At 37.9% G+C, this 25,598-nt stretch overlaps 1 pseudogene across 1 annotated transcript in view; it reads left to right on the forward strand.

Annotated features, from left to right (window-relative positions):
• Positions 1–25,598, forward strand: part of LOC308497890 (cytoskeleton-associated protein 2-like) — a 122,009-nt pseudogene that overhangs the window by 29,975 nt on the left and 66,436 nt on the right. The window lies entirely within an intron of this gene.

Genomic DNA, 25,598 nt, shown 5'->3' on the forward strand with positions numbered 1-25,598 from the left:
CCTAGACTATTTACTGGTCAGTCAAGATGGAGTTTGATAATATTTAATGCATTTTATTGTACCTAGTTGTAAATGCACCCCAAAAAAAAACCACCAAAACAATTTATCAATAAAGGGGGTAAAAGTCACTTAGTTAATTAAAACTGATCAAACCAATTATTTGAGACTTATTCTCCTGATTAGGCCTAGGATAACTAAAAATTGAATGCAAAATAGGTTCCAATGTTCTTTTGATATCTGTAATTATCCTCATACATGTCTATCTTTATCCACCCTTTACTCTTGACAATGCATCAAAAAGAGACCGAGGCCCTCATGATAACTGCTTCTTTAAGAGTTTTGACAAAACTCTGTACCTGTGTATTTTCTCTCTCCTCTACTAGAAACATAAGTTTCATGAGAAGAGGGACTTTGTCTTGTTCACTCTGTACCCTCAGTGCCTAGATGTAATAGTGTCTGGCATGTAAAAGATGCTCAATAAGAATTTGTTGAACAAGTAGGCTTCTCTCCCCTGCACAGGTAGAGGACAATGTAGAAGTATTCTTAACACTTGGAAGGAATAGTCCAGCTTGCCTTTTGATGATGGCCATATGTATGGCCCTGGCAGTGGTCATTCAGGGGGAGCAGCAGTCCACTGTCAACAGATACCTCTGGGGAGCTGTCAGGACAAAGAGCTCAGAAATTGGGCTTTGTCATCCACTGTTGCTTAAATAACCAAGACGGGTCTCGGATACAGTATGCATCTCTGAGAATTCCAAGATTTATTTGGGGAAAAAGACTTCAGAAGAAATTGAACTTCTTGTAGTCAACTGTCATCAAGACATGGATATGTATTTTAATGGGACCACAGTTGTGTTTACCCGCTTTAGACATTGGAATTACACTGTCTAAATACATTTTCTATTTTGAATATGTATAATCGGTCTCCCTATCTCAATTGTAAATTTCTCAAGGGCAGGTATTAGATATGAATGGGGAGTTTTATTGGCTAATGATGGAATGAAAATAACCCCTCGATGTTTAAATCTAGGGAAATGAAGAATAATTAAAAGTTAGTCAAACTCCTCCTATCTTATCCTATACTCTACTCATAAGACTCCTAAAAATAAATTTTAAACCATGCCATGCTAGAAAATGCAGCGGCAAGGGGGCGGACTGAATCCATACAATTGAATATCCAATGTGAGCTGGTAGTAGTGTCTGCTTACTTGTCTTTCAGAATAGCCAAAAAGAGCTTCTTTTATTCTCTTTGTTATTCAGAGAGTAGCCCATTGAGAACCTGACCAAGAGTAAATGGGTTAAACCAGATTTAGCTACTGACTACTGTGATCCTGATTCCAACATTTAACTTCTTTCCATCTGTATTTCCTTCTTGTGTTAAACAAGGACCATATTTGTCTGTGTCTCACAGAGTTGTTACAAAAGATTACCTCACATAGAAAGGCATATATAATGTAAATTTATTCTATATTAAAAGTGTTTGAGTACTCCTTCAGTCATCAAATGCATTTTAAGCACTTTTTATATTGCGGGCCATTTGTTGTCACTGAAAAAAACACAATTCTCTAAGGGCAAGGTCACTGCTTGGCAAAAATATGTTGAAAGCAAAGAATCCTCTGCATGAAGTATTTCTGAGGGGGAAGCCATTATTTCAGTCCAGAAATGTTTAGCTATAATTTCCGCAGGATTTCCAAAAGTGGAAGGGAAATCAACATGCTAGGATCATTAAAAGTTACATCCAGCTCAGGCCAACAGCTTAACCTGTTTGCTTTTATTTTTAACTCCCGGCTCAGAGCAGGCAGTATGGTTGCTGCTGATACCTATATTGCTATAGACATATATTCCTCACTGATAACCTCAGCTTCTCGCTAATGCAGAAGAAGCGTCGTCATATGGGAACCATTTTTTACAAACTAGGTTAAAAAGTTGAATGGAATACTCAATAAATGTCAGGGGAAAATTGTAAATAACATATATGAACAGGACATAGACATTTGTAAAGACCCCAAGAAGTTTCAAATATTTCCTGTCTGTTTTTTTTTATTACTTATTATCACCATGCAGTACAGTTTGATGTCTGATACATACAAATCTAACTCAGAAAAAGAAACCATTTTGTTTTCTGGAGAGTGAAGCACAGGGAAGCCACTTGGCAGTCGCTGTGTCTTTCAATCTCAGGATAACGTGCGAATCAGAGAACCAGGAGTGTCAGGGAGATGGTTAGATGATAGGCACTTAGATTTTCTATTTTGTCTTAAAAGACCTTGCGAAGATAAATAGTCTATTCTCACCTCGAGTGGTCTAATGTTTGAGCTGTCAGATCAACCCAAAGCTTCTCTTTGCCTGGTTGAGCTCTTCTTTGCTGCAAGTTCAGCAAATATTCCATCTCCTCTGAGGAAAATGGAAAACAACTGTCAAGCATTATCTCCTGACTACTGTTGAAATTCACAAGGCTGCTGCTACTGCTGCTGCGTGTGTGTGTGTGTGTGTGTGTGTGTGTGTGTGTGTGTGTGTGTAACCTAAACAGCACCTTTGTAAGAATAGATGAGGAAAAATACTTTCTCTGGGTGGGTTCTGGCAAGCAGAAGATGCCTTAGTATGAAAAAAAGTTGCTCCTCTTCCTGATGAATTCAGCCTGAGCCAGAGCAGTTTCACCAGCCCTCATTGGCCTCCTTGGTGGCAACGCTTTGTGCAGTGCACAAACCCTACAACTGTATGGAATAATTCTTCAGTCCTCGATGATAATCATTGTTACAGCCTGGCTTTCTAGCAATAACATTGTCACATATCTGTCTGTATTTTAGAATTTACAGATATCTTTTAATATTACCTTTTAGAATTCCTTCAAGAATTACTTAAAGAGACATTATTTCTATTACTTACATAAAGAAGCTTAGATAGGTTAAAGTACATAGTAAGTGACAAGGCCAGGTATTAAGGACCAAGGCTTCTGTTTCATATCTAGTCCTGGGACTACAGCATCAAAGCTTCACTTTTATTCCCCAATCTAAAAACTACAGCTGATTTGACTATTTTTCATGCAAAAGCTTGTCTGTGTTTGCTTCTCTTACTGTAACATGACTATTTCACACTACAATTTGACAACATTCATCAGAATGTTAATGCCACTTTTCCTCAGGTTGCCATCATTTTGTGGCATTTCGTTTTAGATCCTAAATGCTCACTTAAACTTAATTATTTATTACATCCATTTTTAATTCTTTTTCTGATACCAGGTTAACAACTCCCTCCTTGTCCTGCCTGACTTAGTGGCATCTACAAATTTAGCCAACAGAAGTTCAATACTTGATTTTAAGTCATGTAGGACATCTCTCTTATCTTCTACTCTTGATAGAACCCTTTGGTAAAAGTGTTAAAGTGTATAAGGCTATGTCTATAAATACAGTGGAGCAAGAGTCAGCAAACTTTATCTGTAAAGGGCTTGAGAGTAAATATTTTAGGTTTTTGCAGACCATAGGTCTCTGTCGCAACTATTCAACTCTGCTGTTATGGAAAAAAAAACAGTTGTAGACAATACATAAACAAACGGGCATGACTGTGTTTCAATACAGCTGGATGTAATATATAATATATAATTTGTGTATATATAATTTTCACATGTCACAAAATGCTCTTTTCCTTTTGATTTTTTTTCTAACTATTTAAACATCTAAAAGCCATTCCTAGCTCATAGACTATATAAAACAGGTTAGATTTGGCAAGGTTTGCTTGCCCTGAGGTATAGATCAATACTTATATGGTATTAACATATTATGAGCCAGATACATATCTAGTAAGGGGTTAATATCCAAAATATATAAATAACTCATACAATTCAAGAGCAAAAAAACAATTGGATTTTTAAAAAAGGGGCAGAGGACCTGAAGCTGAACAATAATGAATGCCAACTATAATTTTACATATATATATATATATATGTATATATATATATATATGTATGTATATACTTACAAGAAGCGGAGTACAGCATTAGGAATAGAGACAGTGGAAATGCAATGGCTCTGTGCGATGTCAGAGGGATGGTGGATGGGGGGAGGGGGGTTCGCACAGTGTGAGGGATATAAATGATAAACGTCTAAGTATTATTTTGTCTTGTGCACCTGAAACTAATTAAAAAAAAAGGGCAGAGGAACTGAACATTCTTCCAGAGAATACACATAAATGGCCAACAGGTATGTGAAAAGATGCTCATTACCACTAATCATCAGGGAAATGCAAATCAAAACCACAATGAGTTATCACCTCACACCTGTCAGAATGGCTGTTATCATAAATGTATATTTCATTGTTTTGTACACCTGAAACTAACAATAAAAGAATTAAAAAAAATTTTTTTTTTAAAAAAAAGACAAGAGATAACAAATATTGTGAAGTATATGGACAAAAGAGAATCCTTTCACACTATTGGTGGGAATGCAATTGGTGCAGCTACTGTGGAAAACGCTATGGAGTTTCTTTAAGAAAATTAAAAAAAGAACTACAGTATGATCCAGGAATTCCCCTTCTGGATATTTATCTGAAGGAAATGAAATCACTATCTCAAAGAGGTATCTGAAACCTATGTTCACAGCAGAATTACTTACAATAGACAAGATATTGAAACAACACAAGAGTCCACCATTGGATGAATAAATAAAATGTGCTACACACACACACACACACACACACATATACACACAGTGGAATATTATGCAGCCATGAAAAAAGGAAATTCTGCCATTTGTGTCAACATGGATAAACCTTGAGGGCATTGTGCTAAGTCAGACAGAGAAAGATACTGTGTGAGCTCGCTTAGGTTTGCTAGCCCTGATGTAGTAACCAATACTTACATTAGCACATTGTGAGCTAGGGACAATTATAATCACTTGTATGCTCCCCATTCTCATTTTCCTTGGCAATAAGATCACTAGAATCAAATCCTAAAGCCCACAGATAGAAACTGAAAAAAAAGCCTTTAATGAAGTTAATTTCAAATTGAATCTAGGAACAACTGCTTTCTTCAAGTTTGATTACAGATTGCTATAGCTAAATATATTCATCTATTCATATAATGTTTCAGATTTTCGTATTTCCCTTTTTCCTTCAAACTTTGGCTTTATGAAATGTTCACAGGAAAAACATACGAAAAGATTTTTGTCCATGTTAATAATAAATACTTCCAGGAAGTTAGTAATAAATAGCTCCACTCCTTATGTTGCCCTTGGCTCTGAAGTCTGATTGGCCATGTGGAATTCTTCCTGTCTTGGGTGATTTTAATTCAGGCCCCACAGTCCAGGTCCGCAGTAGTACTTTGTTTCTAGTTTGGTTAAGTGCTTCTGTGAGTTAAGTAAATGATTTGGATTCAGAACAGTAGGTTCTGGACAAATCCTTTTTCCAGGAGAATTTTAAACTGGTAGGATGACTTGGGGAGAAGTTTAAAGAAATGGAGAAATGACCTATGGTGGAAAATTTAAAATGGCCTCTGAGACTACCGGCTCATCAGGGCTTTGGACCTGAAAACTCACTAGAAGACAAAAAACGTTGTATTCTGTGGACTTAGCTATTGTGGGTTTTCCCTGTGAGGTCTGGGTCACAGTTGTCTACACCTTCCTGGTTTGCACAGTCCTGACCCTTGTGACCTCTACTCCTTTGCTGCATCCTGGCCTCAGGTGCCTCTGCTCCTGGCTTCTTCTGCCTCCACCGGGGATTCCTAGCTTTCTGCCTCTAACATTTGCCTCCACCTTCACTGTCGTGGCTGGCCCACGGCTGGCCTTATGAAGTAGGGATTCTCTTTCCTTGGTGTTCTCTTTTCAAAAGGCAAAGTTGGGTTCTTGGGGAGGAGGAGAATGCAAATTAAAACCAGAAGGTACTATGTTTCTGTATCAAATCAGTTATGAATATGTAGTATATTTAATGCTGTTAAAGGTGTCGGGAACCATAGTGTCACATAACGGAGATGCATGTGTAAATTGGAACACGGGGTAGCCCTGTTGGGATACAATTTGACACCACACATCAAGAGCCTTAAAAGTGCTGGTATCCTTTAACTGCATAGCCCATTTCTAGGAATATATCCTGGCAGAAGAATTCTCAATATAGAAAAAAAGCTTTCAGCACAAATATATTCATTATAACATAATTATGACAGAAAAAGTAAAACCTAAATATCCAACTGTCAAGGAAATACTAAGTTAACTAAGCTGCATATAGCTGATGGGTAGTGTAATGAAAAGTGAAAAATATGGATAGAAAACTGTGTACAGTATGATTCCCACTATTAAAAAAATAGTTGCATAAAAAATTGGAAAAAAATATTAATATATTCCAATTGATACTTTTCTCTTCATATGTTTGTGCACTTGATAAGTACAACTGTATGTACACTGGAGAAAACACAGGAAAAGGTGAATGATGTATTGCTTAGAGAAAAGAGCTGAGCATAAAATTGCATGAACAAAATGAGTGCAATGATTAAAAAAACCAAAACTCTACATCTAGGGCATCAAACTTAAATACCTACAGAAACCGAACAGGCAGCATTAACAAATAAAAGAAACTACATCAGGACAATTTTCAAATTGGTAAGCACATGCCTCTTCTGAGGGTGACCACCTCTCTTTAGCTCCTGCCATTTGGGAATGCACGTTCAAGTATTCAAGAAAAATCTTAAATCTGGATTTAATGTGAAACCCCTTCGTTTTTTGCATGTTAAAGTCAATATAAATTATAAATATATTGCATGGGCCAAATAAAATCTGCCAGTTTTTTTTGGTTTTTTTTTCGGCTCAAAGCCTGCCCATTTGCATTCTTCTGCTCTATATCTGCATAAATACACACGTGCATGCATATAAACAGACGTTAGAGACAATCCAATCAAAATGGAAACAGCTATCATGGCTAGATGCGGGGACTCTGGTGATTGCTATTATTTTGTATACTTCCAAACATTCTAAATTTTCTTTAATACATATGGCTGCTTTTATAATGGAAACTTTAAGCATTATTTTTCACCAAATGCAGAGTTTATCTTTTTTAAAAAATTTCTCAGGATCTGGAGTTTCTTTTCCTTATTGCCCTCAGCATATTATAGCCATTTAATTAAGCTTTTCGTTGTTCTTAAAGGGATGTTACAGAGAGCACCAACTGATCGTATATATATGGATATAAGACCTAAAGACACCAGCATAAAAAATGACAACCGTGTAAAGTGGCCTGATCACTCTCGCTCTCTTTCCTCAACCCTTTGCCCTTCGTACCACAGAAACCCAATCAGAAGGAATCATGTCCCTTGAACCCTCTTTGTTATGAGAGTGCCACTGAGGAGGGGAGGGGAGGGAAGGGAAATAGCCAAGCTTACGAGAACTTATAATACTTCAAGAAGAGTTGATGGCATGGAAAAAGTGAGATTTTGCTTCTTACCCAGAATTATTTTAATAATTCTACTTTAAAAGCTGAGCTGTTTCTCCAGGCATTAAAAAAAAAAAGTAACAAAAGACCATCTGCAATTCTACTCAAGACAGAGCTGCAGATATTAGAGAGAAAATATAAAGGAAGTTAGATTTGCTCTTCTACAAGTTCAAGTGCCATTAAAGGTCCCTTTTTTTTCTCCTCCCCCCCACCCCCCGGTTTTTAAGCCATTGTTTCTCAGTCTAGTTGTAGGAAAGGCCCTCTTTTAATTTTCTTTATATTTTCCTTGTAAGTTCAAAGGAACAATTCGGGTTTCACTTTGTGTTTAGAGGTGGCAGCCTTGTGCATGGCAGGAGTCATACTTGCATTTATTCTTTTGCTTCTTCATGAGAATGTACTGGGTTCCCAGGTCTGCTCTAAGAGCCCCTGAGGGATTTTCTGCTTGGGCATAACAAGCCAGTGTTTGGGGAGGTTTTTTGTTTTTAGGAAGTCCTGGGGCATTGTGGTGGGCAGGGGATAGTGAGGTCAAGCGGTTAGAGGGAGAGTTTGTATACTTTTGAACTTCTGCCAGGACAGCTTGATGGCCCCTAGATTTTTCCCTGAAAGGTTCTATGGTTTGTCTCAGTGATGTGCTGGTAAACGTCTAACAACCAGTTCTTTAAGGATAAGAGTCCTGGTTTATGGCATTTGATGATTTTTATGGTGCAAATACTCCCGCCGTAGCTGATTTCACTGAACGGAGAGCCAAGAAGAGATATGCACAATCGTCACCTCCAGCACACTACTAGTTTATCTCCTCTGCTCCATGATGATCAAGCCAAGGAGCCTCTGGCTTTCCAGTAGGGTTGCTCAACCCTGTAAGAAGCTTTTGCTATGAAGAAATGCAGCTTTATTTTCTGCTGCTGGCCTTTGTTTAGACACAGTCTTATTCTGTGAGTTTTAGACACAGTCTTATTCTGTGATTTTTTTTTAGCTTATCTGATTGTTTAATTTTATTTCAATATATTTTACTGTTATATCTTTCTTTCTGTATTTTGTCATTTTCATTTTATTTTTTTACATTGCTTACTTATTTCAGATGGGAACGCTGAATATGGAATCACCCCTTCACTAAAAGAGGTAGAGAGCTCATGTCATGGTCAACAAAAATAGATCCTCTTGCGCTGGCTTTGGCAGCACGTGCACTAAAATTGGATTGGTTCTGAGATTAGCATGGCCCCTGTGCAAGCATGACTTGCAAATTCATGAAGCATTCCATACTCTTTCTAGGGGCCATCTATCTATATGGTGGTGTTAGATGACTCAGGCAGAGGCTTACGCAAACGGTGGCTTTTTTCTCTAACTGAGTTAACTTTGTCACCGCTGCCACCATCATAAGTCGTCTCAGAAATTACTGAAATGACGTGGATAGAATACGTACTGGGGTGAAAGTCAGTCTGACTTTACCACTAGCTTTCTGTGTGACCTTCTACATGTCACTTAAGCCTCTCAGGAACTTTAGTTTTCCTAAACTGATCCTCGAGCAACAAAAGGTGGCTCACTCCTGACTCTAATGAGCAAAATATAATGAATTAAAAATTCTGTCAATTGGATCTGCCCCTGCCTCCCCAACCAGGACTCTATGGTAAGTGAACATATGGGCCTCTGGGGATGGGACGCAACCATTGCTTCCATCCTGTGTTGATTTGTATTCCCTCAGGAAATGCAAATCCCAAGCTCATCCAAAAGTGCTTAAATATAGGAAGGACACAGGAGGAAGTCCATCTTTACCTGTATACCTACATCACTGTGGTAACCTTGCATTTCTTGCCCTTTCTCTATACATACATGCCTGGATCTTGGCTGTCTTCTTTGCGAACAGAACTGCCTCTATCCCTGCACTTGTCATCTTCTTTGTGTAAAACCCCTTCGTTTACCCCCAACTCCTGAGTATCTATGAAATAATATTAAAAATTAAAGAGAGAGAAATAAAAGAGTCCGCTCAACTCATTTAAAATAGTTGTGAGGGTAATAATACATTTGTTTAATTTTTACTACAAAAGTAAAACATGTTCTTTGCAGAATATTAGTAAATACAGTTAGCAAAAGAAAAAAAGAAGCAAAATGAAATAAATAAAAATCACCCATAATTCTAACAACCAGATATAACCACTAAATAACTGGCACATATCTTTCTATACATATACATATATATGTGTTCATAAAATGAGTTTCTACTGTTCATTCCGTTTGGTAACTCTCTCCTTTGTATGTCAAGAAACACATTTTTACTGTATCACTTTTAATTGTTGCAGTGTGAGTATTCCGTTATATTGATATGCCTTATTTAACCAATTCCCTATAGTTGGCATTTAGGTTGTTTCTTATATCTTGCATCCTTGCACATACATTTTAATATATTTTTGTGATTATACTTTTGGCTAAATTTCTGAAATTATAACTGCCGGATATTCCCGATATTTTTTAGGCTTTTGATAGGGCTGCCAGATTGAAGCTATAGATTAGAGGGTGGGGGAAGTGTAAGGGACTGCATCTGGAAGGAGCTGAAGTGATAAAAATGCTATTATAGAGAGTGGAAACAGTGAAATAATTTGTATTTAAAATTATAGCTGAAGGGAAAGGGGAAAAGAAGACATGACCTTATCCCAGAAATGGATTTCCTTGAAAGATGGAAGCATGCTAACTCGGGAGTAAAGTATTGGATGCTGTCAGAGATCTTGGAAATTTGTGCTTTAGGACTAAACTCAGCTGCCTCCTGGGAGAAAAATGATATCAGTTCTGCTCTTCAGACTGGGAACGAGCAACTCTATTAGTCAGCTCTTGCTGCAATTCCACTGTTTCAGACACACACTCACTCACACACCTACTTAGTGGCTCAGAATAACAAATGTTTATTTCTCACTCGTGGTCTGCAGGTCAGAGGCAGTGAATCCTCTTCAGGCTGAATATGGGTTCCAGATGCAGGCCTCTCTTGCATATCTTCTTCCAGTCATGCTGAAGGATCACCGGCTTCTGGAACATGATTTAATTGGGCAACCTACAAAACTACTGAAGCTGGGGTTCAAACTGTCACAGGGACTTCTTTGCCCACATCCCATTGGCCAAAGTGGGTCACATGGCCAAGCCCTCCGCCTGAAAAAGGAGGGGACTCCACCTCAAAGGGAAGGGAAGCGGTGAGCAAAGTAGTTGATGAACAATATTCAGTCAATCACAGCAGCCCTTTCAGGTACTGAACATTTAATAAAGGTGTTGCATGAGCTAGTTTCTCCTGAAAGTGCTCCTGAGCCAAACAAACAAACAAACAAACAAACAAAAAGTGGACGATAAAATGGTGGAAAGCAACCAAATGAGCAGCTTGCTATGTAGTTCCCAGAGAGGAAATCCCTCACACAAGCTCTAGACCACCTCTAAGTAGATGACAGAGAAGGTGGGTTGAAAGTGTTGCCTGGTTTTGAGGGGCACCTAGCTTATGTATGATTTGGGGGGCTTCTTTTGAGAAAAGAAATGCAAAATTACAAATATAGAATTAGATTTAAAAGTGTTTATTTAAAGTGAGAAAATAAACCACAAATCACATATTTTGAAAAAAAAATGTAATTACCAAGAATATCCCAATTCTAGAAAAATAAGATATTTTAATTAACTACCTGCACACCTCCATGTTTCCCTACATTTTTTTTTTTTTGACTGCAAATATTTTGGCAATCTCTTTATTTGACAAAAATTTTATAATAGCATTCTCTATAGAGAGAATAGATAGGCTTCGTCTTTACTGTGGTAGCTTCTGACTCTGTGGTTTTCAAACTTGTTTATCTTCTACAACCCTTCTGGCATCAGGCACCCTGGACAAGTTAGCACACTGGTTAGGAAGATAATTTCAGATAACAACCCAAATATCTATCATCTAATGAATGGATGAACAAAATGGACTATTATTTAGCCATAAAAAGGAATAAAGTTACAACATGGATGAACTTTGAAAACATTATACTAAGTGAAAGAAGTCAACACAAAAGGCACACATATTATATGATTCCATTTATACGAAATGTCCAGAATAAGCAAATTCGTAGAGACAAAATAGATTAGGAGGGGATTACAAAATTAGAAGCTGGCTGGTGGTAGGGGAGAGAGAGAATGGGGTGACTATTAACAGGATTTATTTTGGAGGGTGATGAAAATATACTAGAATTAGACAGTTGTGAAAGTCATACAACCTTGTGAATATACTAAAATCACTGAACTCTATGCTTTAAAAGAGTCAATTTTATGGTATATGAATTGAATATTAATTTTTTTTTAAAAAGAGCATTCTTGAAAGCCATTCCTGTATTTAAATAGCTAGAATAACTATACCCAGAAGTGCCTGCAAACGATATAAATATATCACATCGAACTCAGGCTCAATGCATCTTTAACATCCTTTAGCCAGATCCCAAAATGCCCTTGGGTGCCATATGATATGAAGGGATGGTAAAGTTAGGGTAGCAAGAGGCATCAGTTTTACTCTTGCTTACCCCTGTGTACTATGACCAGGAGGACACATTGTCAGGGTCCTGCAAGTGAGGGCTCTGAAGTTTAAGTGCCATGGTTAATCCCTTTGCACCCAGTCACCCACCCCCACTTCCTTACCTTCTGTGTAGGCCACACACATCTAAATTTTTAAAAATGCTCAGGTAGTCTTGAATCTTTTTACACAGCTTCTTGAAATAAAGCAATGATTTCTTAACAAAAATATTAAACCCTATTTACATTGTATCTGAATAGACTGACACCCGTCCCCTAAAAAAGACAGCAAGAGCGCAAGAGCACCTGAGAGCAGAGAACTTTAAAAGTTTTCCTTATTTTTATCCAGGACTTTGCGATTCTACCCTTCTCCATGAAAACAGACAGTAGCCTCTGATTGGAATCTTTTCCAACAGAGCTTGCCCCTGGGCAGAGGATCAAAGCCCAATTTCATTTCACCACCAAGGCCAAATGAGAATTCCAGAGCCCTTCAAATCCTCTGCACTGATGACTCAGCCCCTCAGGCTCCCTCCCCCTTAAGGAATCCCCTCTCCCCAGCTACAGCCCTGATCATATGCACCTGGCTGGCTCCTTCTCAAGCTTCTCTCCTGCCCAGTTGCATTGGCCTCAGATGTCCATAAATTCTCCAGCTGCCTGGAACCAAACTGCTTCTCAGCCTAGAGGAGGCAGCTCTGCCAGAACCAGGGGCTTGAAATTCACTTATTATGTGATTATGTAATCCCAAACTCCAAAAGGCAAAGTGAGATCTTTTTCTGACATTGAGTGACCCATTTCCCAATGACCAAAAAATATTCTTTGGCATGCAAACTTCTAACTTCCTACTCAGGTATTAGCTTTAAGAAAATAATTGCCTAGAATGAAGGATGCGCTTCCCTGGAAGCTTCTTTTATTACACCTCTATGTTCATAAACAAATTTGTTCTATAAAAAAATAAGAAAGGAAATAAATAAATTGTCCCTGTTTCCTAACCAAATTTCACATCATCTTCTTATCTCACTTTCAGCAGATGGGTGAATAAACACTAATCCCAATGATCATTAGAGGGTTGGCTTCTGAGATACCTGGCTGGTTTAAGCCAGAACTGAGACTTTCATTTCAAAATGGTGGATCAAGTATATGTTGCAGTTTCCTTCAAATTCCTAGAAACAGTTGTACTTAAAAGCTAGATTAAGAGTTTGATCATAAATGACTTAAGGAATAAAAGTTGAGGAGGTTGGATTAAAACGGAAATCTGTAGTCCAGATCCATCTGAGACTTCTGAGAGACACAGGAGCAGAATAAGGGGGATGTACACCGGGAGACTGTATAAACTTGCAGCAAGAACAGGGTGTAGAAACCATAGCAACAGCAGCCAGGCAGCAGTGATGGGGTGTCTGCCTCCAGACTCCATCAGGTCGAGACAGGGCAGCAGGCGGCTGATGACCTTAGGAGGGAGTGGTAAGTACAACATCTAACAGGCCAACTGGTAAGGTGCCCTGCCAGGGGACACATCCTTCCTCTCCCTCAAAGCAGGCCACAATGCAAGTCGCAAAGGCAACTCATGCCTCTGTCTCAGGTCGACCAGGCAGACAGATGCAACGGAGACTCTAACAGGGAACCTCCACCACAAAGATAAGCCCCCAACCAAGAAACATGAAGTATTCAAGAAAATGAACCTCCATAAATGGTGACAATGAACAAAAGAAATGGAAGAACTTACGTGTGATAAAACAAAGTTAGTGGAACAATCAATATAGCACTTAAAAACTAGAACCTAGTTTTCTCATTCTCAGGCCGCCAGTCTACCCCCATCTTCGCATTGTATTCCACTCCTAAATTGGGCACTTCCTATATTGTAGGACCATTTTAAATAAATTTCCTTATTTTCCCAAATAAAAGCTATTTTGGCAAAAAGAAAACAAAACAAAAAAATACTTGCATGTGAGGAAGGGCCGCACAAATTGATACCTACTTCATTTCCTCATTTTCTGTTTTCAAGTAGGGCTTCACCATTCACCCTAAAATGCCTGTATCCCCATTCTATCCATAGGTGAGGGCACAGTCATGTTTTTCTAAAATGATTCCAACAGCTTTCTAACTCCTTTCCCTGTTTTCAGTCTCCACTTTGTCCCTTTCCCGACCTGTTCTCTGTACTTTTAGATAGATAGAACTTCATAAGACACAAAATCTGATTATGTCACTCTATTCTAAAACTTTTCGATGTCTTTTCTTAGCTTTTGTATGGAGTTTACATTCCTTCAAACAACCTATCAGGCCCTGCAGGATCTGGTTCTTGTCTTTTTGCTTAGTCTTATCTCTTGACACTTCACAACCACCCCGTCCCATCCCCACTGTTGAATGACCCACTCATAGCAAACTTCTTTCATTCCTTCTTCTTTTCTGCAAGATTTTTTTTTTTTTCCTGAATGAAAAAGTTTTCCCTTCCCTTTGCAAAAGACCAACTCCTAATCATCCTTCTGGTTCCAGCTCAGGGAAGAACTTCCTGGGACTTCCGAGTCAGCAGTGCCTCTTCTGTACACCGATATGGCATTATGTACCTCACTCTGCATTTATTTCTCTGGACCATGTGTTTTGTTGTCTGTATCTCCTCTAGTATACAAGCCCCAGAGGGTAAAGACTTATTTGTTCATTGTTTTATCCACAGGTGAAGAATGAGAAATACACAATGACAAATTTTAGACTAGATGAGCTGTCTGATGCCTTTATCTGTGCTTTTTGGGTATACTCCTATGAATAGATTTGGGACCTAAGAGAAGCATGGCCATTCCTTCTTTTAAGAATGGATTCACAGTCTGTTTTTTGATCTGCTTTGACTTATAGATCTTCTATCCATTCAATAAATTCATTCAACAAATATTATGGAAGGCTAGGAAAATATTATGCTGGGTAAAATAATAAACAGAATAGACAGAAATCTTGTAGTATTTATAGGAAATTACGTGGCCATCAGTCTCTTCTTCCCCACCAATCCTTCCCAAGACCAACTTGCCATTCGTTGGAATCTTCCCTAACTGTTGAGTCCTGCTGGTACGGGATACCATGTTTGACAGGCATACTTATAGCTTCTACTTCATTTCTAATTTTAAACTTTTTATCAATATAAATTTCAACATATACAAAAGTAGAGAGAATAGATAATGAACCCCTGTATACCTAACACATCAACACATGGCCAGGTCACCTCATTTATACTTTTCACACACCTTTTTACTACCTATGGGATTATTTTAAAGCAAAACCCCACATCCTGTCATTTCATCCATAAATCCCTTCTGAAGGAAGAGGGTTTCATATGGATGTAGAGAATGGATAGGTCACAGATAAGGGAGAGGAAGCTCTATTGCATCCTAAATGAGAATGAAAGTACAAGGAAAGGTTTGGAGAGATAATTAACATTGTAAATACAGGATCAGGAGGAAACTATTCTGTATGGAGAGAAGGTTTGACATATCATGTGGAAATAATTATGAAAAGTCAAATGCCAGCCTGAGGACATGGGTTCCTGCAGAGCAGGCTTAGTTAGATACTCATACAAGGTTTTAGGTGTGATATGACTCAAGCAATGAGTCAAGTAGTGTTCAAGTGAGAATCATCTGGGGTGGCAGTGGGTCTAGAGGGGACCCAAAGAAAAAAATGAGTAAAGGGTGGAAGAACATAAAGGGGTCCATTATTATAATTCAGTATGACAAGGCCCAGACCACCTGGTGATAGTAGAAATGGAGAGGAGGGATGGTCTAGGATGCATTTTAAAGATCGAAAGAGCAGAATTCATTGCCTGGCTCAATGGAGTGGTTAAGGGAGGAACAAGAGACAATTATGAGGCTCCAAATTTGGGCAGCTGGGAGACTGGAACTGTCATTCACAAAGCCAAAGAAAATGGAAGGGAGAGTCTCTTTGGGGGATTATAAGTTTTATTTTAGATTTAATAACAGGATATCCAAATATAAACATCTAGTAGTCTGTTGGAGAGGCAGGATTGGAATTTGGTGAATGTGATACAGAAGATTTCCACTTATCCACCTAAAATTGAAAGTGGAGGTCAGGTATCTTTACTGGTTTTATGCACTGAGAATGAAAAGGACAAGAGGGAGAGAGGATGGGAACGGAGAGGAAGGGAAGAGAGAACAGGAAAGGCAGGACAAAGGAAAAGAGAGGAAAGGACAGAAAATGAGAAAAAAAGGAGAGCAGAGAAGAGGAGAGAAAAAGGAGCGTCGGAAAGAAGAAGAATCATGGTTAAGACAGAAAAAAATGGTGAAAGTACCAGGAGTCAAAGAGAAGAGCCTTTCTAAAAAGAGAAATTTAGGTCATTAGTGAGACTGGTGGTTGGAAAAGCCCACTGAATATGCATGATGTCATGTACTGTACATTCACAACACACACAAGGCCACATTCAATCTGTTGACCTTGAGGGCAGAGCACAAGGCTCATTTGTTTCCCCCTAGCCTTGCTTCTGAAGAGAAGGAGAAGTCTGTACTGGGAGAGTTTTCATTCTTGAATCAAGCTAGTTGTTAGCTGTGTTGTGAAATAGGCTAGTTTTCAGAAACTGAAAAAAGTCATTTCTGCTTATAGTCACTGTAGTAAGTAAATGGTAGGTTATAGGCTTGGGAGGAAAATGGGCCCCCAATTTGGTGTCAGGGATGAAGTGACAAAGCCAGGACTTTCCAGTAGAGAAGAACCAACCTAGCTTAGAAGGAAGGAGCTGTGCCACAACCTACACTGTGATTCAAACAGGGCTTCCTTGTGCAATTTGAGTGCCTCTTTTAGTGACTGCAGGGACAATAAATCTAATATATAACCATAAAAAACAAACTGAAGTCCTATAAACCATGCTAATCATGGGAAATTTCATCATGGTATGGACTATGTGTCATTACAAATACAAACAGAAGGGAGATAGCGGCAGAAAAAAGGGTCATAAAAATTGGCATTATAAGAATCACATGGAAGAGAGATGGTTGGGTTCTAGAAAACTGGTAGTGACAATATAGAGACAAATGGAGCTATGTAGAGAAACAGGTTATTTCACCAGATTATTTTGTTCATTTCAATTTTCCTTTGAAAATATCCAGTTTCCTTTTTTTTCGTTATTCTGTATTTACCAACATTTGTTTCTGTTTCTATTGTTTCGAAAACCATGCTTATTTAGAGATAACTTAGATTTTAATTATTTATTAAGAATTTCTTTATTTCAAAAAAAAACTTGAATAGATTTTTTCAACTTTTGAAGTAGAAAGAATAATATAATGAACTCATATGTACCTATTAACCAGTTTCACCAATTTGTTAGTAGTTTTAAAAAAATCTATTTTCTTTTCTTTTTTCCTTCCTCCTTCCTCTTTCCCCCACCCTCATCTTCCACTGGAGTATTTGAAAGCAAATCCCAGATATCATATTAACTCACCTGAAAATACTTCAATATACATCAATCTTTTACTGATAAGAACTTTAAAACTACAATTATGCTCTTATGACAATACAACTTAAAATAATTCCTTTACATAATTGAATACTATGTTTATATTCAAAGTTCCCTGATTATTTCAAAGATGTATTTTATAGTAAATTTGTTTCAAATCAGGATCCAAACAAGGTCCATACATTGGATTTGGTTATTATGTCTTTTAAGTACCTTTTATTCTCTAAAAATCCATCACTCCAATTTTTATGCCATTATTTTTCGGAGAAATTAGATAATTTGGCTTACAAAATATTTCACTCAGGATTTGGTCTGTTGCATCTTAGTGGTCTTGTTTAAAATGTTCTTTTTTTCTCTTATTTTCAGTAAACTGATAGCTAAACTTACCGGCTTGATAAGATTCAGGTTAAATTTTTTTTTTAGGCAAGAATACTTCCTGAGGGGTGTTGTGTTTTTCCTATTGTAAGGCATTATTACATAGTCCAGTTGTTTTACTTTTAATAATACTAAGATTGATCAGTGGCTCCTGATGAGAGCACTCTAATACTTCCATTATGAAGTCCTTCATCGATTTTTAACCTAATTGTTTTATGAAACACTGTTGATAATTGTTGCCTAGATCCATTACTTCATTAGGGATTACAAAATGATAATTTTCTAATTCTATCATTCCTTTTTTATTCACTTGTTGGAATTCTTCTATAAAGAACTTCTCTTCATCAACATTTTGATTATCCTGAAATGCAGCATATATAGAAAAGGCAGGATAAATTCTCTATATTTTCCTTTTCGATACATTTTTGAGTAATGAGTTGGTGCCCTTGTAATCTCCAAAAACGACCAATGAGGTATTTTTTAAAAATCATTTTAAACTCAAGATTTTTTAGATATCTGATGTGTTGTAATTCTCTTTCATGCTCAAATTTCCCCATCTTTGGCCAGTGCAAGCCTCCAAGATGGCTTTTGTGTCCTTTTGATGTGACTCCATGTTTTGAAAACCTTCCTTGTTTCTTCTTTGACATAAAATGATATCCCAAACTCACTTTTTAATTTCCTGCCCTATACTTGGATTCAGGCATTTTTCCAAATCTGGTTCCTCTTAGTGGGGAATATAATTAGAGGCTATAATCTAAATGTTTGCTGTACTTACTATTACTGAATTGTCATTACTTCTGGTCCTTTTCAAGGAGCAAAGTAATGAAATATGTATTTGTTTTATTTACTTTAGGAGAAAAAAATGAGTTCTGTAAAAAAATAATGTAAATTAAGCCACTTCAAAATGGAGTTCGATCTGCCATTTCAGAGAAACTGCCGTGACATCTTTCTTCTCAAATCTTTGGAATTTTTTTTAATACTTTTATTTACTTTTAAGTGTATTTTTCCAGGACCCATCAGCTCCAAGTCAAGTAGTTGTTTCAATCTAGTTGTGGAGGGCGCAGCTCACACTGGCCCATGTGGGGGTCGAACCAGCAATCTTGTTGTTAAGAGCACCATGCTATAACCAACTGAGCTAACTGGCCACCCCTGGAATGTTAAAACTCGGCAAAATAACCCTTGGGTTGGGTTTAAAGTAGCATTGTATTCCAAACAACTGTTTGCAAAGCTAACAGGGACGCAGACAGGACTACCTAACTGAAAATCAAAGACATTCTTTAGAATTAGCATCACTATGTTCGTTTATCTATACCTATAGAAATTTCTTCTATCCATGTAATTGTTCCTTTTCTCATAAATACCCTTTGCTTTCACCTTCTAGTTGGAACACTGTGAGGGTTTCTACCTGAATCAGTATTTCCCAAATAGCTATTCTTTTGGATATCAAATAAATGCTTCTCGCCTCACACTTTGGCCTTTTATTTTTAGGTTAACAGTTCATACTGATATTTTCTATTTATATGAGAGATTATGGGATTTTTCTTAGTTTATTTGATTATATATCCTTATTTCAGTAACCTTATTGTTATTAGTAATACTGTGGTTGAGTATCTCTTATTTTTGAAACAACAGCCAAGGTTCAACAAATATTTAAGAAAATTTGAACAGTGAAAACAGAAACATTAAAGAGAATGAAAGAAAACCTCAGTGCAAAAAGTATCTATACTTAATATCCTCAAATGCATAGAAGATATATTTCCTTCATGGAAATATTAAAAAGAAATCTTAAGTTATGATCTATACGTTGTAAACAAAAGCTTACAAACAATTATGTTATCATAGAAACCAAGTTTTCAGCAAAAAAGAAACAAGATACAAATATAAAAATCAAATAACTTAAGTTAAAACTCCATAATTATAAACTTAAACTGGAAATATCAGTAGAAACTCTCTCATTTTCAAAAATGTTTTTGTTTTTCACTCTTTACTATGAAAAATCCACAAAACAAAGATAATTCGGTAGAGACCAGACGGTGGTCTCTAAATACCTTTTCCCAATGAAAAGGAACTAAAGATTCTTAAAAAAACAAAAAAATAAAAACACCACAAGGATGTGTCGACATAAGAAACATCCAAACCTGTAGAGAATTTTTATGAGTTTATTTGAGTTAAATTGACAACATTTGTTGGGAAACAAAATCTCAACGGATTGAGAAAATGCTCCAGAGAATGGCAGTTTTGCAGCTTAGTTTATACATTGGAATAAAAGGAGGAAACAGAAAGGATACATGAAATTCATTGGTGGTAAATTCGGGGGGTGGAAGAAAGCAAAGTGGGGAAATCTCTGGAATTAGATAAAATGTATAATGGGGAGACACATCTTTTACATTAGTGGGTACAGAATAGTTAGTTAATAATTAACATTTACAGCACATAGAGATGGTATTCAGAGAACAAGATAACAATGAAGGATTCTGTGGTCTCGTGCTGTTATGGGTTATGCTTGGTGCTGGCAGTTGTGCCCTTAGGGGGTCTGGAAAAAAAGATTACTCTGACATTTCAAAGGTATGTTATCTTAGATGCAAAAAGACAATAGACAGGCTAACTTGTGACCTTTATCAAAGACGCTACAGGCCTAGGACATGACTACCCACCATGACGTGATTTTAGTTAGGAATTTTTATGTTCAGACCATCCTATGTGGTTATTTCAGTCTCTGAGTTTGTAAGGCCCACCATGCAGGCCTCCCATGAGCTTGTCAGGTTTAGTATGTGGCCACTTTTTCATCCACAGATGCAATAAATCCAATCTAGAATATGGGAAATCCTACAGAAATTCATGACCTAATTTCTTCTATAAATAAATGGCAGGAGAAAAAGACAGTGAGTTATGTGTAGATCCTATTTACATTCTGTAGCATAATAGCAAATACACTATTTGGTCTTTGTCCATGATTACTGACACAGAGTCCTAACACCCTTGGAATTTCCTGGGTAGTAGGGTCTTTTGTCTTTCCTAAGGAGCCACTTTAGAGCGCACTAGAATTTATGCTAATGAGTGACTTAGAGTAGGCTGGGCCTCTAGATAGCCTTAAGATGAGGATAGTTACCGAAAAACCTTAGTGATTAGAGGGTTGAGACTTTCAGCCACACCCACCATCTACTGTGAAGGGGAAAGGGGGATGGTTATGTTACAGATTAAGTTCTATAAAAAACTCTTGAACAACAAAAGTTGATAAGCTTCCTGGTAAAGGCATCCACCAGGCCAGGAAATTGGTGCACCCCACTTGCATGGGGACAGAAGTTTCCTGCTCTTGGGACCTTTCTGGACCTGGCCCTATGCATTGCTTCATCTGGCTATTCATCTCTATCCCTTACAACATCCTTTAGAATAAACTGGTAAACATAAGTAAATATTTCTCTGAGTTCTGTCAGCTGCTCTAGCAAGTGAATCAAACCTGAGGGGGAAGTTGCAGAAACCTCCAGTTTATAGTCTGTCAGGAGCACAGCTAACAACCTGGACTTGCAATTGGCATCTGAAGTGGGGCATTCTTGTGGGGCTGAGGCTTTACCCTGTTGGAGATGATGCTATTTTCGGGTAGACAGTGTCAGAACCGAGTTATATTTGTAGGACACCCATTCAGTGTCTGCTGAGAACTGGAGAATTGCTTGGTGGTATTGGAAAAACACACACATATCTGAGACCTCAACTCAAACCCACTTAATAAAAGACGTATTTAGAAAACTGGGGAAAGTAGAATATCATCTTAAAAATTACTAATTTTACTAATTTTATGATAGCATCGTTATGTTTTTAAAAAGTCCTTATTTACTAGCAATATACTCTGAAATTATTACAGTTGAAATAATGTATGTGGGATTTGCTTTAATATATTCTCGAAAAAAATGGAGTAGACATAAGTCAAATTTGGCCAAATATTGATAGATATTGAAGCTGGGTGTTCATTATGTTCATTATGCAGGTTCATTACACTATCCTGTCAATTTTTTTGTATGTTTGAAAATGTTTTTTAATAAAAAAGGCTTTCAAAAAAAGACTTAGCTAGAAACACTAAAGACCCAAATAAATGGAGAGATACAGTATGCTCAAAAATTAATTAATTAATGGAGCATAAGAAAGCAAGAAAGAATCCAGCTCAGATCCCATGTCCCAGGATCCAGCATGTAGCGGGATAGGCCTGAAATTCCCCCAAAGCCCTGCCTCAGGGTCTGGACTTGACTCCAAATGTCTCTTGAACTCTCAGGCCCTTCTTGCCTAGGGCAGCAGTTTGTGTTCCTCGGGCCTGCTGGTTAGAGGCAATTTGTGTAGCAGACTGCACGTGCAGCCTCATAATTCAGAGCCCTTTTAGACACTTGTGAATAGTTGGTCACATTCTCCACATTTTTATGCAGATGACATTGCATAGGGTGAAGACTAGAGTCTGAGGCAGCTGATTAGGAAATCGCCAAGGGGGCAGCTCAAGAAAAAAACATCTCCCTAAGGACCCCCACAGGAAACCAGCATAAATTTACATCCCTTTGGGTTTGTTGCTTCCCTGTGTTTATGAGCCTTGGTCAGGCTGCAGTGTCCCTTTCTCCAGCTGTGTCTCCCCCACCAGCTGTTGTTTCCTCTCACTCCCTCTCCTCCCACTCAAGGTACAGGAGGAGTCCATTTAGAGACCTCCTGGTGTTTCCTGGCAGCCGGTGATGATTCATTTTTATTTCCTTAAATCTTCTCCATGGTCAGAGCATTGTTTTCCATATCCTTCCCACCTCCCAGGAAAGAACAAAAGGCAATATTTGGCCTTCTGGCTGGAGTCAGTGCTAGACCATCATATCCCACACATGGCTCGAGCTGAGGGCTTCTCCAGCTCCCTTAGATTTCACACAGCATTGTGAGATAGACTCCAACGGTATGATACATTCACTTTCTGGCTGAAGTGATGGATTATATGATTCATCTCTTCCCTACGATTGCCAATTAGAATGATGAAATCCGACCTCTACTCCGGATGCAAATCTTCGTGTTTATAAGAAGTAACCTAAGTAATTTACCACATTTGCAAAGTTGAAATCACACTTCCTGTCCCATGAGTTTGTAAACTCAGCAAGATAAAATTTTTTTTTGTTGCAAATCAACCATGCTTGAAAAGTTGGTATAGTTGAAACGGGTTCTAATAAGGCAGGTTTGAATACATTGTAACTCAAAAATTGCATCTACTCACTTCTACCCCCAAACTATGGCCAGATCGATGGGACGTTCAATTGTATTTGATCTCACTTTGTGATCCCAAGTGGAATAACACTTATTTTAGCAAAGTTGAAAAATGAAAAAGTGACCTAAGCCATCCAGAATTAGATTTGTAGCAGAGGCCAAATAAGATTCTCAGAATCACAGAATGCTAGGGATAGATAGGCTTTAGCCAGCATCTACCCTCCCCTTCACAGGTAAGAAAACGCAGAGTCATATTTTGCTGAAAAACTAAGTGAAGTCGGTTCAACACCAGGTTTGCTATGAAGGACCCAAAACCCATTTTCTCACTCATGTCTACTTCTGACGTGTCCTCCTCACTGGTTGCTTCTCATCCCTTACACCTGACCTTCATACTGCTACCTGCCACAGCCACCTTCTCTGCAGCACTCATCTGATCATGTCTGTTCTGGCTCAGAACTGTCCAGTAGTTCTTGGCTGTTCCCAATGACATTTCAGTCGTACCTCACATTACCCGCACGAGCTATTCCCAGACCACATGGAAAATAGCTGCTCTCCCCAGTAAGCTCTGTGCTGACTTGTATCTTTTCCCGTACAGTTTTCTCTGACTGGAAGATTCTTCCTCTTTGTCTTTACCAGGCAAGATCCTCCTCCCTTTTAGATAATCAGTTGAGATGCTACTTTCTCCACAAATCCTTCATTAACTCTCCTAAGTGAAACCGATTTCTCCCCTCTTTGTCTCCCTGTACTGTATACTGCGGACCTCTCCTTTAGCAGATATCATGTTCCATCTGGTGTAATACTGCAGTCAACTATGAATGTTCTGCTTCTTCCCATTAGATTATACATTTCTTTAAGACAAAGACCATTTATAGCCTCAGCAGAGCTATGTGTTAGAGTAAACATAAAAAGAATTATATTAAATTCAGTTAAAATTATTAAATTTGGAAACCCAAAAGCATTTAGATATGTAATTCTGAAGAGTTGAAATTAAGTATTTTATACCTGTCTAGCCTTAATGTTCTCAGGTACAAGTATACTGGAGGACCTTTCTATCTCCTACAATGTGTCATGAATAAAAATAGGGGGGATTCTTTTTCCTTTGCTATTTCCTTAGATCATGCTCAGCAAAAAGTCCAACTAAATATATATACTCGTATATTGAACACTTTGTAATAATTGCCAGTCATGTCTGTCTGCTATTAAGAAAGTTACACAAAGCTGATGGTCTTAGGAGTTATCCTTGATTAGGAATCAGAAGACCTCTACTTAAGATTATACCAAATTTTTATCCGTGTGACCTTGAACAAATAACTGAATCCCTAGTCATCTTCCTCATTAGTAAAAAGGGCTATTGATAAAAGTGGGTTCTTTCATGGACAGGGATGCTGCCAGCTAGCAACAAAGTTGTAGACCAAATCTGGAAATATACATGGTATGAGTTAAAGCAGTCATTCTCAAAGCTCAGTCCCCAGACCATTGCAGCTATTGGGAATTTGATAGAAATGCACATTCTCAGGCCCCGCCCTAATCCGACTGAATCAGAAACACCGGTTCCTTGGTCTGAGGAATGTTGGGTTCCGGTGATTTCTCTTCTCCAAATGGAAGGTAGTGCTGGTCCTGTGGGAAGTTGCATTGGGGTAGTTCTTCCTTAATCTACTAGCTTATGGCCCAGGCAGTCTAGAGTGCTATATTGTTTTAAAATGTAACATTTTAGAACAATTATGCTTACCAGGCCAATTACACAGGCCAATTTCACAGAGGTAAGACTCTGTCTCAAGTTCTATGGACATAACCATTGTGAAAATGCTTTGAAAACTGAGAGGGGCCATTCAGATGTAAATATTGCTAAAGTTGCCAAGTCTTTAGGGAGGAGTTGTATAAAAGATGAAAACAGAATAAATGGAAGAGACAGTAATAACAGATTATATGAACTGCTCTTAGCTTCTGAAGAAATCATTATTTTGAGTCCTGCCTAAGCGAGACAGATTTGGTCTTTACTAAATGCAGAACTGATCGGTCTCTAATTTCTTCCCTCCCTCCAACAAACTATCTGTGGAGAACTGCTTTCCAGAGGGAGCAGTTATTGGGGCAGTAAATGACCTTGAATCCAAAAGCCAGAGTTGGTTAGGCTTCTGCTATGTTACTATATGACTGTGGGTAAATACTTCCTTGACTTCATTTTCCTTAGGGTATTTAAATGGCCCATATGGTGTTATGTCTGTAAACTATGAAATATTTACAATATAAGGTGATATAATCATACTGCTGCTAGCAAAGCATAGAGAGCCAAGTAAAATTACCTTGGTCAAGATCTTTTATTTTCTAAATAAGAGAGTTTGTAGACAAAGGACGAAGCCATGTTTATCTGCAGTAATTAAAAGATAAGGGAACAAGACACTTCCTTGAATGTATATTCGAAACATGGTAGAGTTGGTGGTCAGTGGTTATTGGAATCTCATATATATATGATTCTGCAGTCAGTCTGTGTGATATATTGTTTACATGGAAGCATATGAGGAAAATCCAGCCTAAGGAGTTGGAAAAGGGAAAGGTATTTCACCAGCTTCTCAGATATGCATGTGGCTCTTGATATTTTATACTATACCAAACAACCAAATGTCAGTTTCTTAAAGACTAGCAACAATATGGAATCTGAAAC

The sequence above is a fragment of the Rhinolophus hipposideros genome, assembly GCF_964194185.1.
Source record: "Rhinolophus hipposideros genome assembly, chromosome: 5".
Classification (NCBI taxonomy): Eukaryota; Metazoa; Chordata; class Mammalia; order Chiroptera; family Rhinolophidae; genus Rhinolophus; species Rhinolophus hipposideros.